Genomic DNA, 17,847 nt, shown 5'->3' with positions numbered 1-17,847 from the left:
TGTAAAGACATTTAAAGACATTTAAAGACATTTAAAGACATGTAAGGACATGTAAAGACATTTAAAGACATGTAAAGACATTTAAAGACATTTAAAGACATTTAAAGACATTTAAAGAAATCTAAAGACATTCAAAGACATTTAAAGACATGTAAAGACATGTAAAGACATTTAAAGACATTTAAAGACATTTAAAGACATGTAAGGACATGTAAAGACATTTAAAGACATGTAAAGACATTTAAAGACATTTAAAGACATGTAAAGACATTTAAAGACATGTAAAGACATGTAAAGACATTTAAAGACATGTAAAGACATTTAAAGACATTTAAAGACATGTAAGGACATGTAAAGACACGTAAAGACATGTAAAGACATTTAAAGACATTTAAAGACATGTAAAGACATTTAAAGACATGTAAAGACATTTAAAGACATGTAAAGACATGTAAAAACATGTAAAGACATGTAAAGACATTTAAAGACATGTAAGGACATGTAAAGACATTTAAAGATTTTTCAAAACATTTAAAGACATGTAAAGACATTTAAAGAAATGTAAAGACATTTAAAGACATTTAAAGAAATCTAAAGACATTTAAAGACATTTAAAGAAATCTAAAGACATTCAAAGACATTTAAAGACATGTAAAGACATGTAAGGACATGTAAAGACATGTAAAGACATAAAAAGACTTTTAAAGACATGTAAAGACATGTAAAGACATGTAAAGACATTTAAAGACATGTAAGGACATTTAAAGACATTTAAGGACATGTAAAGACATTTAAAGACATTTAAAGACATGTAAGGACATGTAAAGACATTTAAAGACATGTAAGGACATTTAAAGACATTTAAAGACATTTAAAGACATGTAAGGACATGTAAAGACATTTAAAGACATTTAAGGACATGTAAAGACATTTAAAGACATTTAAAGACATGTAAAGACATTTAAAGACATGTAAAGAAATGTAAAGACATTTAAAGACATTTAAAGACATGTAAGGACATGTAAAGACATGTAAAGACATTTAAAGACATGTAAGGACATGTAAAGACATTTAAAGACATTTAAAGACATGTAAGGACATGTAAAGACATGTAAAGACATGTAAGGACATGTAAAGACATGTAAAGACATGTAAAGACATGTAAGGACATGTAAAGACATGTAAAGACATGTAAGGACATGTAAAGACATGTAAAGACATGTAAAGACATGTAAGGACATGTAAAGACATTTAAAGACATGTAAGGACATGTAAAGACATGTAAAGACATGTAAAGACATGTAAGGACATGTAAAGACATGTAAAGACATGTAAGGACATGTAAAGACATGTAAAGACATGTAAAGACATGTAAAGACATTTAAAGACATGTAAGGACATGTAAAGACATGTAAAGACATGTAAAGACATGTAAGGACATGTAAAGACATGTAAAGACATGTAAGGACATGTAAAGACATGTAAAGACATGTAAAGACATGTAAGGACATGTAAAGACATTTAAAGACATGTAAGGACATGTAAAGACATGTAAAGACATGTAAAGACATGTAAGGACATGTAAAGACATTTAAAGACATGTAAAGACATTTAAAGACATGTAAAGACATGTAAGGACATGTAAAGACATTTAAAGATATGTAAAGACATGTAAGGACATGTAAAGACATGTAAAGACATGTAAAGACATTTAATGATTTTTCAAAACATTTAAAGACATGTAAAGACATTTAAAGACATGTAAAGACATGTAAAGACATTTAAAGACATTTAAAGATATTTAAAGACATGTAAAGAAATTTAAAGACATGTAAAGACATGTAAAAACATGTAAAGATTTTTAAAGACATGTAAAGACATTTAAAGATTTTTAAAGACATTTAAAAACATTTAAAGACATTTTGAGACATTTAAAGACATTTTAAGACATTTTAAGACATGTAAAGACATTTTAAGACATGTAAATACATATAAATACATTTAACGACTTGTAAAGACATTTAAAGACATTTAAAGACATTTAAAGACATGTAAAGACATTTAAAGACATGTTAAGACATGCAAAGACATGCAATGACATGTAAAGACATTTAAAGACATGTAAAGACATGTAAAGACATTTTAAGACATTTAAATACATTTAAAGACATGTAAAGACATGTAAAGACCTTTAAAGACATTTAAAGACATGTAAAGACATGTAAAGACATTTAAAGACATGTAAAGACATTTAAAGATATGCCAAGACATTTAAACAAATATTTAAAGTGACAGGTATGTATTTTTGGATGTGTTTATATTTGCAAAATAAAACAGTGTTTACCAGAATGCAGCACACATGCAAAGACATAATACAGAGAAGGATTTCTGTCTGCTTTCCATGCCAGTGAGATAAAGTACTGAAACAGTGACCAACTCCTCCAAGAAAAGCTTCCACATTTGTTTGGAGAGCGCTGCAGCTACAAGAGAACATGCGTTACAAAGCGGGAGCACTTGAGTGACTAAGCTGGATGTCATCGTGTGAGAGAGAGACAGCAGGGGCCTGTAACAGCAGAGGGAACAACACTCAACTCACCACCGACTGTCAGCTGCACAGTCATCTGAAATGGCTGCGTGTGTCAACACCTCCAAGAATCACTGTTCCTACTTCAGTGTGTGTGTGTGTGTGTGCAAAATAAGTGTCGTCACCTGAGCATACAGCACCAGCAGCAGTGAGGGATCTGAAGGGTATAAATCAGTGTGTTTTGCAGAGGTGTACGTGTGTGTGCATGCATGTATGTCCTCATCTATGATTCTTTTATGTCTGTGTGTGTATAACAGATGTTTGTGTGAGTTACTTAACCATAAACACGCTGCAGTGTCGCAGACGTGTAAGTGTGTTTGTGCACAGGCTTGTGTGTTACATGTGTGCTCCCTTATACATTATTAGTAGTGTGTTTACAATACAATAGGAAGTAATGACAATAACAATAATAATGCCAATTCCCTCTAGGTGGCTTTAAGGTTGTAAAAAATCTCATTCCAAATAAATATTGTGTATCAGCTTGTTTTAAATATTTCTTCGATGATATTGTTCGCCAAAATTAGCCCAACATATTTGGTATCTTTAGAAACTTCGGGATCTCCACTAGAATTTTGTTCCAGTCCAGTTCCAGCTGCTGCTTGTTAAAGGAATAGTTTCTTTGGGAAATATTCAGAGAAGATCGATACCATTCTCACATTGGTGCGTTAAATACAAAGCTACAGCCAGGAGATGGTTAGCCTAGCTTAGCATAAAGTCTGGAGGCCAGCTACTCTGGCTCTGTCCAAAGGTAGCAGAAATAAAATCACCTAGCACCTTTAATCCTGAATAACATACTCTGGGAAACAAAGAGAATATTTACGTATTTCCTAAAATGTTGAACTAGTCCTTTAAGGGGTTAAAAAGAAGGATTCTTTTGTTGTAGACATCGAGTCATCGAAAGCGAAGAGGACTCATCCTGCTGCTACTGCTCTTCCCACACTACAATCCGCCACCAAAACTCAGCACAAACACGCTTAAACACAGCGCAATAATCAAACTTATTTGCGTACAAAAATATTGTGCATGTAGTGTTCATTGTTTGAAAATAAACTTCTGCCACATTGTTCTCGTAGTTGTTGACTTCTTGCTGCAGATTCTGTCCGCCGATTTTTCTGTACAAAATGTCCAGAAGTGAAAATTACACCATGACACCAACTGGCACTTCTGTTGACCTCTTCACGTGAAAGACAAATACACAGAGAATTGAATGTACTCTACACCCCATTTAACGCTAGCGAAGCTTACAAAAATTCAACCACCCGTGAGAGTATTTGACTGCGAGCTGCAGTGCTGGGCAGTGGCGGTGACGCTGAGATCAGTGTTTGGCATGCTGTGCCCCTCCAGGTCGATCAGAGTTTAGCCAAGCAACACGCGAGCAGTTCAGAATGTTCTGCACTCATGGGGCTCTCTCAGGTGAGCTGAGGGCATTGATGATCTCCGTCTTCAGCCAGTGGACGGTCCTGGCATGGGTGGGAGCCCTGGCTCTGGGAATGAGGTCATGGCGCAAGGACTCCTGCGTTCCCCCTCGGCTCTGTCGGGCCCTGAGGCTCCCTCACATCTGTGTGCTGTCTGACCCAGCGGCAGGCAGCTGCTCCCTCTCATTATACCCCTAATGGATGGATCCGTTTCCCTCTGACCTCATCCTGCCTCCACAACAACATCCCTCCATCGCTCCGTCCTGATACCCCCTGATCCAGGCACAGACCCCCTTTTCTTCCAGAAGTGCTGAGCAGCCACAACTAAGGCCTGCAGTGGAAACAAGGATTTAGATCACAGTCCAGTATAATTATTTAATATATATGATGCATAAGTATCATTATATATGTTATATACTTTTTGGGTACCTATAGTACAAGAGAAGCATACAAGAATGTAGGTTACAAGGGGTTAACTTTGTGTTTAAGGGAGAAATAGAAATGATTAATATAGTTTATAACTGTTGCTGCTGGGGAACATTAGGTCTGAAGGATGTGCCTTTACAGCTCTAGCTATATTATAGTTATGTTTATGCTTTTATAAAGGATGATTGAATACTGGGGAACTGTAACGATGCATGACATCATAAGAGAAGAACTGAGGTGATACTGTAGATAAATAAAAGTCTGGCGAGCTACTCATAAATAAAACTCATTTCAATCCATTTTGTCTTTTTAAAAGCATGCATCAGGATTTACAGGTAAATTACAATCTGGACAAAGTATTGAACATGTACAGTTTCAATGTAACTCCAGGGTGTGTGGGCTTAAATAATATTAATAAAGCAGACCCTCTACAGTGGAGCTCCAGAGTGGACTAACATTACACACAGTTTGGCTTCCAGTACTCATTGTTCCCTGCATGTACAACATTTTCTAAATCTAAAGTGTTCCAGAAACAAGTCAAATAATCGTGTCATCAGTTCATGAGTTATAAATACAAGTCTTCTGTAAATGTCGTGTAGTTTTAAAGGGTCACCCGCATAAATGAGCAGATCTTACTTTATTTGAAGAGCACACACAGAAATGTGTTTTGCTTTACAATAAGAGCAAAGTGCATATGACATCAAACACTGGCCGACACATTCGGACACATCTTCTCCATTTATTCATTCATTATTATTCATTTATACTTCATACTCAAACCTTCATGTCTTCATTCCTCTGAGATCTCTCCACAGGTCTCCATAGCTGCGAGTGTTTCCACCTATAGTGGAGTGTGTGTGTGTGTGTGTGTGTGTTTGTGTAGCATTTATCTTGTGTCCAGTCCATTGAAAGGGGAAAGAAAAGGCTGGAACTCTCCACCTGTGTTTGCCGCTGAGTAAACAGGAGCTGTTGTCACGAGTGGAGGACAGCTTGCGGTTTGCTCTTTGGAATTGAATTTCAAGTTCTCTCGGCTCTTTTGATTTCGCCGCGGAAGGCAAGGCGAGCTATCAACACGCTCTTCAATCGTGGCTTCTCCAGAGGCGTGATGGATAGAATCAGTAATGCCTCGGTCTACCCCAGATATGTGTCTTTATCATTAGCACAGGCCCGCTGCGTTTGAAGCTCTCGGAGGCTTGGACCCTTTCTAGGCCGGGAGGCTTTATTTCAGCTCGTCTCCTCACATCTCTTCACGTCTCCTCTCAACTCATCTCAGACTTGCTGAGATGCAGATTGAGGAATTGCTCTTTTATCGCACAGTTTCCGTGTTTATTACCGAGCGGCTTCGATCCATCACTCCCATTGGTTAGCCGCAGCGCAGCAGACCAGTCAGTCAACAAGTGCGGCTGGTCGGACACGCCTGGTGATCAATGGCTTGAGGTATAGACCGAGAGAGAGGGAGGGACACTGAGGACATGGTAGAGGAAGAAAGAAGCAGATTGAAAGACAGAGAAAGGGAATTAGAGTCCATGATAGTCTGCAGATGGAGGGAAACAAAGAGAGACAATGGTGATCCATGGGCGCTCTTGAATGCGTTTCAGGGATGTGATTCCTGGGAGTGTGTACGGACTGCGGGGGTGTGGAGCAGACAGAAAAAGTACAAAATAAAAGTCCAGCAGCAAAACATTTGGTTGCCTGGCAACAGGTCTTCAAGCAACGGTAGTATTGAGTTATGAAGAATGGCAGCGCATGACTCGACTTCCCCGATCTGGTTTCAGGACGGTGTCAGGGCGGGGCGGCGGCGGCGGCGGTGGGGGGGACAAAGACAGAGATATGTCTCCACCTGTCCTGATTTGTCAGGGCCGGTGAACAATGACTCCGCTGCAGACTGTCTCTAGGGGCCCCGGCCTGGCTTATCAACAGGGGCCCTCAGCTCAGTCTGACGGCCTTAAGGTTTAAGGGTCTCTTGTTAGTTTTGGGGTAAATCCAAGTCACAGCTCGTAATCTAAAGATGAGCTCATTATGATGTCTTATCGCATGTCTGTTAGCTGCTTTATAGGCTGAGAGGATTAAGACACAACGCCAGACTCAAGACGAGACGTGTGAGGGGATCAGTGATGGAGGAAGTAATCAGATTACTGGACTCAAATACAAGTGGAGCCAGTTCCACTATTACAATTATATTACAAGTAAAATCCTGCATTAAAATCCCAACAGAAGTACAATCAGCTAAATGTACTTTAAGTGTCAACAGTGAACAGAACTGTACTAATAATACTAATACCATTTATTTTTAATAATGGAATACTATACTGTGACATTTTTGTGGATTCTTTTTTTAATGAATTGTCTTTCTTCATATGTATATCTCACTTGTCTGTTCAGGATGTGCTCGTGCTGCTGATTCTCTGCACGTGTTTACGGGAGCAACGCATCATGAGCTTCCATGAACATTTGAAATTGCATGACCTCAATAAAGTCAAAGCCCCATCAAATGTTTATGCACCAGGTTTTGACACTTCAGGAAGCTGAAGGCCCGAGGGCTGCGCGTCTACAGCGCATGAATCCAATGTACAAATAACTTCACGCGGGGCACAGCACACCATGGGGTCCTCAGCAACATATTAACATATTATACTATTTATGTGTTTATGTGTGTGTGTGTGTGTGTGTGTGTGTGTGTGTGTGTGTGTGTGTGTGTGTGTGTGTGTGTGTATGAAAAGCTATGAGTTATAGTAGATGTGTGTGTATTTGCTTGGGTGCTGAAAAATAATTCCTTTTTATAAGAAATTGTGAAAACAGTATTATTTAAACATTTTGTGTGTGTGTGTGTGTGTGTGTGTGTGTGTGTGTGTGCGTGTGTGCGTGTGTGTGTGTGTGTCACTGGGAGCATCGTCTTCCAACCCGGTTCCATTCACTTCCACTTCATGTGATATTAAAAGATTTGATTTCTCATCATAGAAGCTTGTTCCGTCATGTATTCCAAGTCTTCGCTCCAGTTTCAGATACAGTACAGTGTTCCCCCTCCATCACTGCCGGCCTTAAGGCCATCTGGTTTAAACAGGTAGCAACACTTGGGGCAGGGAGCGAGCAGGCGATCCTTTAAATGTACAGCTGAAAACCTCTTCTTCAGATAGTCGTCCAAATAAGAGGTTGAGCCTTGGAAACACAGTGTGCGCTCTCATGCTGATTACAGTGAGCATGCATACCAGATGGGAAGCACACATGTTGTACTGCAGCGTACAGTGAGTCCTGCTTGGTATGTTCACTCAGTGGAATTTAGCTTGTAACATGTGCTTTCTCCTTCCGCTAAGCCTCTAAATGACAGTGTGTTGTTGAGCAACACTGAGAAACAACCAAATGTGTTCTGCTTAAAGGTATGTTGCTCAACAATGCTAAATAATTATAAGAATGAGGTTTGAAATCCACCTGCTCTGTCTGTTTCTGTGTTGCTTACGTGCAAAGCTACACGTGTGTGTGTGTGTGTGTGCTTGTGAGTATTTGTTCATGTATGTGCAGTCCACATGTGCAGGTGTGCGTTTGTATTGTTTGATATTCAAATGTTGCATTGTACAGTTTATTTACATACCACTTATATTCTATCTATTTCCCTTTAATATATATAATATCATCTTTGTACTGTCCCAAAAACCCTTGTCTGTGTATGTTGTTTGTCTCATTTGAATGTTGTGCATCTCAGTGTGCAGCGTGGCATACAGGAGACCGTGTTACGACACAAATGAGGTTTTTACACTCAGTTCCTTCCTTCTTGGTGTCTGGACCGTATCACAGTTATGCAGCAGTTTAACACTCGCTGTGCTGACAGCACGGGGCCTTGTCCTGATAAGACGAGCCTGCTGCTCGCCTGGGCGGCCCGGTGCAGCTCCCCTGACACCTGCAGCAGCTCATACTCTGGGATAGTGTCAAAAGCTTCCTTAGATATGATCTGACCAACATGCTTTATGTGCAGACACGTCTGGTGGCACGGGTCCATTGAGCTGTGCTGAGTGTACTTATTATTAAAAGCTGATTTATAGTCTGACGATGTGTATTCATTAATTGTAAAATATTAGTTTCATGGAATCCAAAGGAGGTAATAATTCATCCACTTTATTATTTCCTCCGACATCATGAGTAACTCCCAGAATCGAACCCTGACAGAAGTCACATTTCAGAGTTTCCTTCTCAAGTTCTTGCTATCAGTGCTTTATCTTAAAGGCGACCTGTCAAATGCCTCGATTTCATCCATGACTGACTTTGTCAGCTCGCAGTAAGAAGACAGATTAATTTACTGTTTACTTAGCTTGCAAGGGCAATCTGTCTGGAGCTCAGCAGAGAGTGATATTGGATCCTTTCTGCCGTACATACCAGTAATGTCACACTGAAACTTACTTGTCAGGTGCCTTTGTGTCGTCTTCCATTCATCCAGAATGACCAGAGTGACTCGTAGAAGAAGCATCAACACCTTGTTCAGCAAGATTACAAGCAGCCAAACGGGTCAAGGGTCAAAAGCACAGGACACTGACGAATGGAAGAAACACTGATGAGAATATTCATGACAAGAAAAGAAAAGTATTAAGTTTCAAGAAATGTGCTGCTTCATTACAATTTCATAGCAAACCCTCGATAATCCTTAACATGCAAAATACAATCATTCAAATATCATGATATAAAGATTATATCATCTCTATTTCAGTCCAGCCACCAGGATTACTGTAAACCTGCTGGTAGGAGGTGCAGGTGCAGGTGCAGCACCTGTAGAAATAACCCGAGCAGTGTCTGTACATTTCTTTATTGGCGCTGGACCTTTGTGCTCATCATAACTTGGATAACCAGGTTCGGCACATGTTGGGTTTATATTCGGATGACTGTGCACAGAAACATCCTGCTCTGTCAGGTTTCTCTATTCTGTGTCAAAGCTTTATGTGTAAAGTTTGATGTCAACAAACGACACGGTGTCAAAAGCCCACGATGATTATTTCCTTCCTCTGTTCGATGTACCCACTGTCTCTCTCCGAGACAAGCACAGACTCAGCTGTAAACAGTTTAACAACATGAGAGCTCAATGGAAGCATGGTCAGTACCTGGCCTGCTCCATGCATGTTAATGCTGCCAGTACTCAGCTTTTCTCTTAGAGGACAACTCCTTGTTTTCAAGAACTTGGTCTCAGCTGCCAACATTAACAAAGAGGGACGCCATGTTCCCTAACACAAGCCAAGCACCCGACCCCCTCACTCCAATGCACAGGGCTGTCAGTGAGCAGGAGGCTCAGGGTGCTGTCACTTTGAACGACTCCATGAATAGGCAAGGGCCTTTAGAGACACACTGCTTGGCTGTAAGCTGTTTTGACATGGGCCCTAATACCTCTCTTGCACTTGGCCAAAGGGTTTGGGTTCAGAGCCCTGTGCATGAGGAGGAAAACTGCCGTTTTTGGCAGCTCGCAGCCTGCAGAGAGACGGGAGAGAGAACGACTGTGACGTGTGGCTCACACAGGGCTGGATGGATGTCAGTCACCGCTCATCTCCCATCTCCCCCTCTGACCATCCGTCTGTCTGTCTGTCACTCTGTCTGCTTCTCTGGCAGGCTGTAGGAACACTTTACTCCAGGAACACTGACATTGATAAAACGTTGGCCCACCGTACCCCCTGAACCCACACTTATGCTGAACTCTTGTTTAAAGTGTGTATGAAGCGTGTAAAGTTACAGAGTTACAGCCCTTCAGCCCTCGTGGATTTTAATCAAGGCTCATTTAATGGTGAGCTCTTCTAAAAGCAGGAGCTTTGACTTGGCCAATTACAATATTATCTAAGTGGACCCTGGTACCTCATCATATTGTGCTTTTAAACAGACATGACTCCCCCTGCAAGCATTATGGAGTATGACGGGAAATTAACATAATTTGAAAACAAATTATGGGAACGACAGCGCCAAGGTTATGAGTTCATTGGGTCCTTGATGACTGAAAATGCACTCATGGTGCTGCACTTTAATAACGTTTGGATAAACACATCCCCCTAATAGCATGTGCTGAATATACAAGTGGGAAAGTCATAAACAGCCCGGCAGCACATGACCTTAGAGAGACACACATTCATTGTACCCCCCCCCCCTTTTATTGGCAGAATAAAGTTTGAAAGTTGATCACATTATATATGTCAGTGGTAATAAATAGATTTTCAAATCTAGACTTTGTATGAATATTCGGCCCTGATTTGTAATTGAAAATTCTTCAGAATAAAACAGCGGAGCTCAAACTCTTTGGAGAATTGCCTGTGGAGCTACGTGTGTTGAGAATTGATTGAGTCAAACTGTCAACTCTTATTTGAATATGCAAATAATCGTAATCCTAAATAAATAAGGGCACATGGCTGAATCGTGAGCAGTGCGAGAGTGAAGCTCACCGGGCAGCGTCGCCTGCAGATAAGGCTGGTTTGATGCTCTGCGTGCACCGCAGACCAAAGGCCCTGTGATGCTGTGTGTGTTGATAAAAGCCAGACCACAATAAGGACACAGCAGTCAGCTACACGGTGACTTATTCTCTCCGTCAAACGTGTTTCGGATGACTTGCTTGTTTGTTTATTTGAGACCTGATCCTACGCTCACAGTAAACCCTGCGACGGAGCAGGAACAGTGTTTGATTCTTTGTGTAGAAACACAGGTGAAGGTCTGGAGAAGACATATCCACTCATTATGGATAGATGCAGGGTCCTTTAATGCATTATTGTTCTGAACTTCCCAATAAGAGACTGTTCTGTAATTGTTTGTGTATGTGGTTTGCATGTCTGTACATGTGGCAGATGTCTTATGTTTATGTGATTTTGTCTAATTGAACTGAGAAAGAATTCAAATTCCCAGGAAAACGTGAACTCAATAACCCTTTTTCAAATGCACATGTCCACATTGTCTGTGTCGGAGCACACGGGGGGTTTAAAACAGCCGGCTTTAAATATGTTTTGTACCTCAAGTGGACCCAAACTGAGCTGTGCTGACTCACTGCTTCAAACCCAAACACTCACATGATCAGCCAAACATTTGCCTTTCCAAGAAAGCAGAAGATAGCAGCTCTCCTTGCAAGAGATCCGGGGACTCAGCTATGCATTACTGCCATCTAATGGTCAGGGAGCTATGAAACACTGACTGTGCACACTTTAACCACAGTGTATAGGAACTGTGCCAGCTGTTACATAATCTATAGCCCTGTAAAATAAGTAACATGAATAAGTTACATGCACAGGAGGCATATGTTCATATTTGTTTTAATGACTACAAATGATTTCTGGTCTCTTCCTGTGTATGTGTGTGTGTTCCTTTCCTGCTAAGGCACCTGCCCAATCATTGTTAAGTAACAATTAAAATCATGAACCGATTCAACCTTATCTGACCCATCTCTTGTGTATCTGTGGTTTAAAGTGCTTTTGTGACTGCATTACATGTATCCAGCATGAAATAAAGGCTGCAGCTGGCTCGTGGCTGTGTGTGCAGTGCAATAACTCATAAACATGGCATCATCACAAAAGCAAAAGCACAATGGGGATGGCAAAGAGTATCGGTTTCACAAGCACTGGTCAAATAGAGCTCCAAATGTAAGAAAATACTGACTGAGTGGCGTCGGGGAGATAAACACACACTTAAAAGCAACACGTTGATACACTGTATCCGCTGTCAGAACAATTCACCTGCCGCCGTCCCTCAGCGCCATCGTTCATGGCCTCGCCATCTCTCTTCTGCCAGTGCAAATTGACATGTCATCACTTGACCATATTGATCAAACCTCAGGTGCAAAGTGGAAGCCCCCGCTGCACACCTAACCTTCTTCCCAAGCATTTTAAAGCCTCCCCGTTTCTTCCATGATGTAAGGCTCTCTGCCTCTTTGGAGTTCAGCGTGGGTAAACACGAGGCTGAAAGCTGCCGTGGCCTCCTTTAGCAAACACTACCAAACTTGCTTTAACTGTAGCTAGCTGGCTTTCAGTGCCATACAAACACAGAGCTAATGTGATCCTGGCTAACCCCGGTGCCCACGGTGGTCACACTAGTGTTGTCTGCTGACAGCTCCTGTTAAGACTCTATTGTGTGGACATAGCTGTGGAAGACAAGAGGGGAGGTAGTTAAAAGCACAAAGGGGACACGGGTACACACTCCTTTCTTTCTCTCTCTCATCACAGCTGCCTTTTCTTCTGGCTGCTGCCTTGTCGATCATCCTCCATGAATGGGGATCCCCGAGCCTCCCCTCAGCTCCTGAGGACGGAGGGCAGTGGGGAGTCTGGAGAGGGGGGGGGTCATCAAACTCCTGGACTGCCAAAGACAGGTGCAGGCCAAGATATGAGCGGCTCATAATGGTGCTGACAGATAAGTTGCTCTCAGAGACTCTGGATGGAGCTCATTGGCTTCCTCAGTGGCTCCCGTCCCACTCTTCCTCTGGTTGTTTATCTCAGGCTGCTCTAGCAAAGGTGTTGCAAAGATGTATCTGTTTCCTTCGTGTTATGATTCACCCAACCCCACCTCCGTAGGAAAACATTCTACTTTCATCGGCCAAGCGTTTGTCTTTGGCATAAATAATGATACCAAGTTGTTAGGACTTACATATATAATTAATCAAATAGTAAATGGACTGTATTAATATAGAGCTTCTTTAGTCTTTGCGACCCGTTCACACATACATTACAGGTCATTTAAGTCACTCATATCCAGAGCGACTTACATTGAACTAAGTACAGGGACAGTCTCCCTGGAGCAACCTGGAAGTACCTTGCTCAGGGGTACAATGGTGGCCTTCTTGTGTTTTGTTTAGAAGGCATACCACTAGACCACTAGGCCATCACCACCACACACACATCCAAACACTGGTGGCAGAGGCTACCATACAAGGTGCCAGCTGCTCAGGAGAGATTCATCTTCTCACACAATCACAAGCCGTTGGCCATCGGGACTATCCTGCCCAAGGACACTCCGCTGACATGATCGATCTACCTCCACATTTAACAAAATAAGAGTTTTGCCAAAATAAAGCAAAACAAGCAAGTCTCTTCCTTCATCAGAAATGAGTTAGTGCTGATAACTTAGGTCATGTTCAGATTCATATTCTCCCAGGTTGTAGATCATTGATGCGAAGAAGCGTCCGTGCAAATATTTTAACTTTGCTTCTATCCTGGAGCTTTATGAATACACAGGATGCACCATGATACAGTTAGGTACCACTTCAACTAGTCCCTGGTTTTGGTGTAAACTATAAAGCACAAGCAGTAACCAGGGACCACATTTGAAACCAGTAACAGATGTAACTGTAAATTAAAAACAAAACATAAACAGGTGCAATGTAGACATATCGGTTATTATGACTTAAAGGTACATAGACACAAATGGAAAGGTAAAGGTCAGTTCAACTGGGAGTTAGCAAACAGAAGTAAGAATTATAAGTTGGATACTTGAATTTAAAGCTTAAAATTTAAATTTTCTGTTGTATAATTTCGAGTTTTCTCAACTTTTTTAACTTTTGGCGGTTTATATCACGAAGGGTACTTTGTATCAAATTCTGTTCACCGAAATGTTTCACGTCCTGTTTTGAGAGACTTAATCAGGCTCTCCATATTAAAAAATGCTAAAGGTCAGTGAGGTCACAGAGACAAAGGCCTTTATGAGAGGAGTGGAAGCCCTGTGTGCCAGGGATGACAGATGCTGAGACGTGATTGGCCTGTTCCTGCGCGGATGGGATTCGCTGTCAACAGGTCCCAATTAGTCCAATCAGAGTGGAAGGAAATGGCACAGAAAGGATACTTTGTTAGTGCCACTGTTTGTGAAGCTGGAGGCAAAAACAAAACACAATCACTGGTTCTTTCTTCCCACTGGGCCGCACCATGTTCTATGGGGGCAAATCAACTTGGGATTTAGACTTGTTGTAGTGTCGCTTTGTTGACACATGCTGCAACACGGGGGCCACATTGTCACAGCCTTTAATGTTGCTGTTGATGTAAATATTGCCTTCTGCGTTGCTTTTGTGTTTCTGAATAGTGTTCAATGACCAGAGCTACTTCCTGACACAAATGTGTCATCGCGAGCCTTTCAGATTGTGCACGGACACAGAAACAATCTAACCAGCCGGCTGCAGTTTATATGAAACGCTACTCGTGTGAGAAACATGGGGTCAGAGTAGCTGAGAAGAAGTATGCAACACAGAAAACGGATGCTGAGTCACATTGAAATAAAACAGTGGACTGAAATTGTGAGAAAAGGTTTTGAAGCCTTAAAAAACTAAACAAAGCCAAACGGGAAATGGTACAAACATAGATAAAGATTACAATAATACTCTAATGTGACCACTTAAACTGGGATCAGCTGCAGAGAATATAGAGATCATGCTGAATACTATGCAGATAACAGAATGTGTAGTCAATACACTGAAAAACAGGGATATCACATTCATTTAAGCAAATACCCATCCCAACCCTAACCAACTAATCAGCCAGGGTTTAGTGAGTGATGGGACATGGACCCTTGACCTGAGGAAGTCATTTAGATGCACTGAAGGTCTGATTCATGGTCAGAGTATCAGTGGAGGTTTGATACCAGGGCGGCAGAGGTGAGGATGGACAGGTAATTGGGGAGGTGGAGCGGGGATGTCGTCTTTCTCTGGACCTGCCACTCCCTCGTATCTTATAGATAGTCTCAGGATCAATGTATAATAGAGCAATAAGATAAAATATATTATACTATATATATATATACTGTATATACAATATACCCATTTAGAGAAAACTGTTTAAAACAGAGTTGTTAAGTCTTGAAACTTCGTGAATTCCGATGATTTCATTCTGAATGACTCATCATTTGGACAATTTGACCAAAAATCCAATCCAATGAATATTTTCTCAGAGTGATCTCCCTGGCGTCTAACACAAAGAGCAATATGTTCTTTTCTGAAGACTTGTCCAACAGGTTGTGGTTTGTACTTCTTGGTGCAGAGACACAGGGATTGGTGTGGATATGGTTTAGAGGTATTATTTTGTACAGCATATTATTTTGGGGTTGTCTGGGGCCTTTAAAAACGATCCCCCTAATATTATTACAGACATCCTATTGGAGCGTATTGTTGTGAATGGCCAGAGGAGCAGACGGATGCCAGCCTCCCATGGCCTGATCCTGGATTCCTCAGATATGGTTTTTTCCACTGCACAAGTGTACCATGACACATGCTGTGTTTCCACAGTGTTGTGCAGTTGGGTTGGGTTAAATGTGTATTGCTTGTACAACAGGGGGTCAACTGTCAGATCATGAATGTTTTTTCTATTTGCTCTTATGACCTCTCAGTGTTCCCATTCCTGGAAAATATCCTTAGAAAATGATAGATGTTATGTTTCCATCAGATCGCATGAATAACAATATTCTCTATGGCAGGACATAGACGACTGCTGTGACACCATTCTGCTCTTACTGACAATGATCTTCAAAAACACTAAAGAAGATCTCGACAAATATGAATCACACTTCATTACAGCTGTAAATGGTGAAGTCCCCTTCTACTCTCAAATATGTTTGACTTACTTCACTAATCATGCAGGAGTACAGTTTGATACTAGACGTCTGTTTTCATATTTGGGGTAACCAAACTTTACCTAAGGTAGTGAACTGTTTGAACCAGATTTAGTGAATTATTATTCAAAGCAGAGAATTTTTAAAACATGTCTGGAGGGGATCTTTTAAGGGTGTCAGTAATATAACACATTTTCCATAATAGGCCAAGTGCCATATCAGCATTTTTGTGATTTAAAAGACTCGTTAAATTACTCTTTTGTTAAATACTCAGATGTTTTATAAACACTCAGCAGCATCATATTGTCAGATACATTTCCCCTCTCCATAACACGTTGTTATGAAGAAAGAAACCTTTTGTAAATGATTTCATAGAGCAGAACCTTCTGGGATTCATCTGCTTAATTCAGACGTAGTGTACTTCACCCTGAGAAACATCACAGAAAAGCAGATGAAGTGCAAAAACATCTTTTGATGGACCATTTTGCAAAACTCAGCCAGACTTAGTCTCAGGAGTGTGTGACAGCCTGAAAGAAAAAGTAGACATTGCTATGAAGTGCCAGTCACTGGTTTCCGTCATCGTGCTACCTCACTGTAAGGGGATACACCCAGCTCCAAGGTTATTTTAGGGTTCACAGTAACTTCTAAGGATCTCTGGTTTTTCTTTGGGACGTCTGAAGGACGACACTGAAGAATCTCTTTAAGATCAAAGCCTGGAGATCAAACACACTGCATCCACAGGAAGAAGAAACTCCGTCACTGTCTGTCCCTTAGCAGACAAGCAGCCGAGTGCTATATGTAACCAGCCCCACAGGTACTGCGAGGACCCTGCAAGGGCCACAGGACCACAAGATGGCCCCATGAGGCTCCGCCCCTGTGCTTTCTCTACCCATAGCTGTTAATCAGCAGACCTGTGGGGGACAATCACGTGGACCCTATCATTGAGGACCCTGTCACCCCCAAATTATGTCTGCGATCGAATAGTCTTTTTTTCTCTGGAAGGTTCCTAACTAAGAGGAAGGACCTGGACCGAGCTTTCACTGGACTTTGACCCAGGACACCGCTGTTTGTGCCCCGTGTGAAACCAGACTTTAGAACCTTTTCACCTAACTTCTTTACTATTTGTAATTGGAAACTTTCTTGTACCTTACCTGTGAATATCGACATGTGTTGCTGGACATTCAAAGGAGAAAAACGAGGAATAACTTTTAGTAAGATACCATACCAATCTTTGTATGAGGATACGCTGCATAACTGCGTAGCCTCAGTGCAGTCGGATTCGCTTAGCACCGCTCCGAGGTCGAGGGAAAGTGTTCAGGAAAAGACATAAGACAAACATTTTTGGACTATATGACAGCAGCCCGTGGCTCCACAACAAGACTGAGGTAGGACCCCAGTTGGGGGGTGTCCATAGATAGTGCCAGAGGATGAATAGTTAAAGTTAGGATTATTATTATCAACAGCCTTCATCTCAGTGCACCATGGGTTAGCTCTATAAAGATTTTTTCCCCCCTGTTCTAAAACATTTCCCCCAAAGCATCTTTTGTTATGGGCCAACACAGTCTTACACAACCAGGCAGAAACGTTTAAGGGCCCTTTGAGATTTCCCCTTAAGGCAGTATTCTGAGAAAGCAGAGGACAATATGTCATTTTATACGGAGCGTGAGAGTGACTAGTCTATCATTTGGGTTGGTAAAAAAACAAAAACTTGTGACCAGTAGTCGAGGCTTCATTCTGAGGGTTTCGGTGGTTTAAAGGGACGTGTCGTGTACTCACTAGATTTGGAATCTGTCCTCCCCAGAAAACACACAACACTGGCTGCTTGTTGTTACAACCTATCATTATGTTTTCCTGACAAGTAACCCGTTGTGGTCATGCAAATAGCCTCTTTCAGAGGCAAGA

The 17,847-nt window shown here is 41.3% G+C and overlaps 1 long non-coding RNA gene across 1 annotated transcript in view; it reads right to left on the bottom strand.

Moving 5' to 3' along the window:
* Positions 1–2,311: 2,311 nt before the first annotated feature.
* The window catches only part of LOC115014147 (uncharacterized), a 79,084-nt gene continuing 63,548 nt past the window's right edge, over positions 2,312–17,847 (bottom strand). Inside the window, exons 2-3 of the long non-coding RNA XR_003832866.1 lie at positions 8,815–8,943; positions 2,312–4,330 (exon numbers count right to left, since the gene is read on the bottom strand). This is a non-coding gene — a long non-coding RNA (uncharacterized LOC115014147). The remainder of the gene's footprint in view (positions 4,331–8,814; positions 8,944–17,847) is intronic.

This window comes from Cottoperca gobio, chromosome 9 (assembly GCF_900634415.1).
Source record: "Cottoperca gobio chromosome 9, fCotGob3.1, whole genome shotgun sequence".
In the NCBI taxonomy this organism is placed as follows: domain Eukaryota; kingdom Metazoa; phylum Chordata; class Actinopteri; order Perciformes; family Bovichtidae; genus Cottoperca; species Cottoperca gobio.
This window is presented reverse-complemented; position numbering and strand designations above follow the sequence as displayed.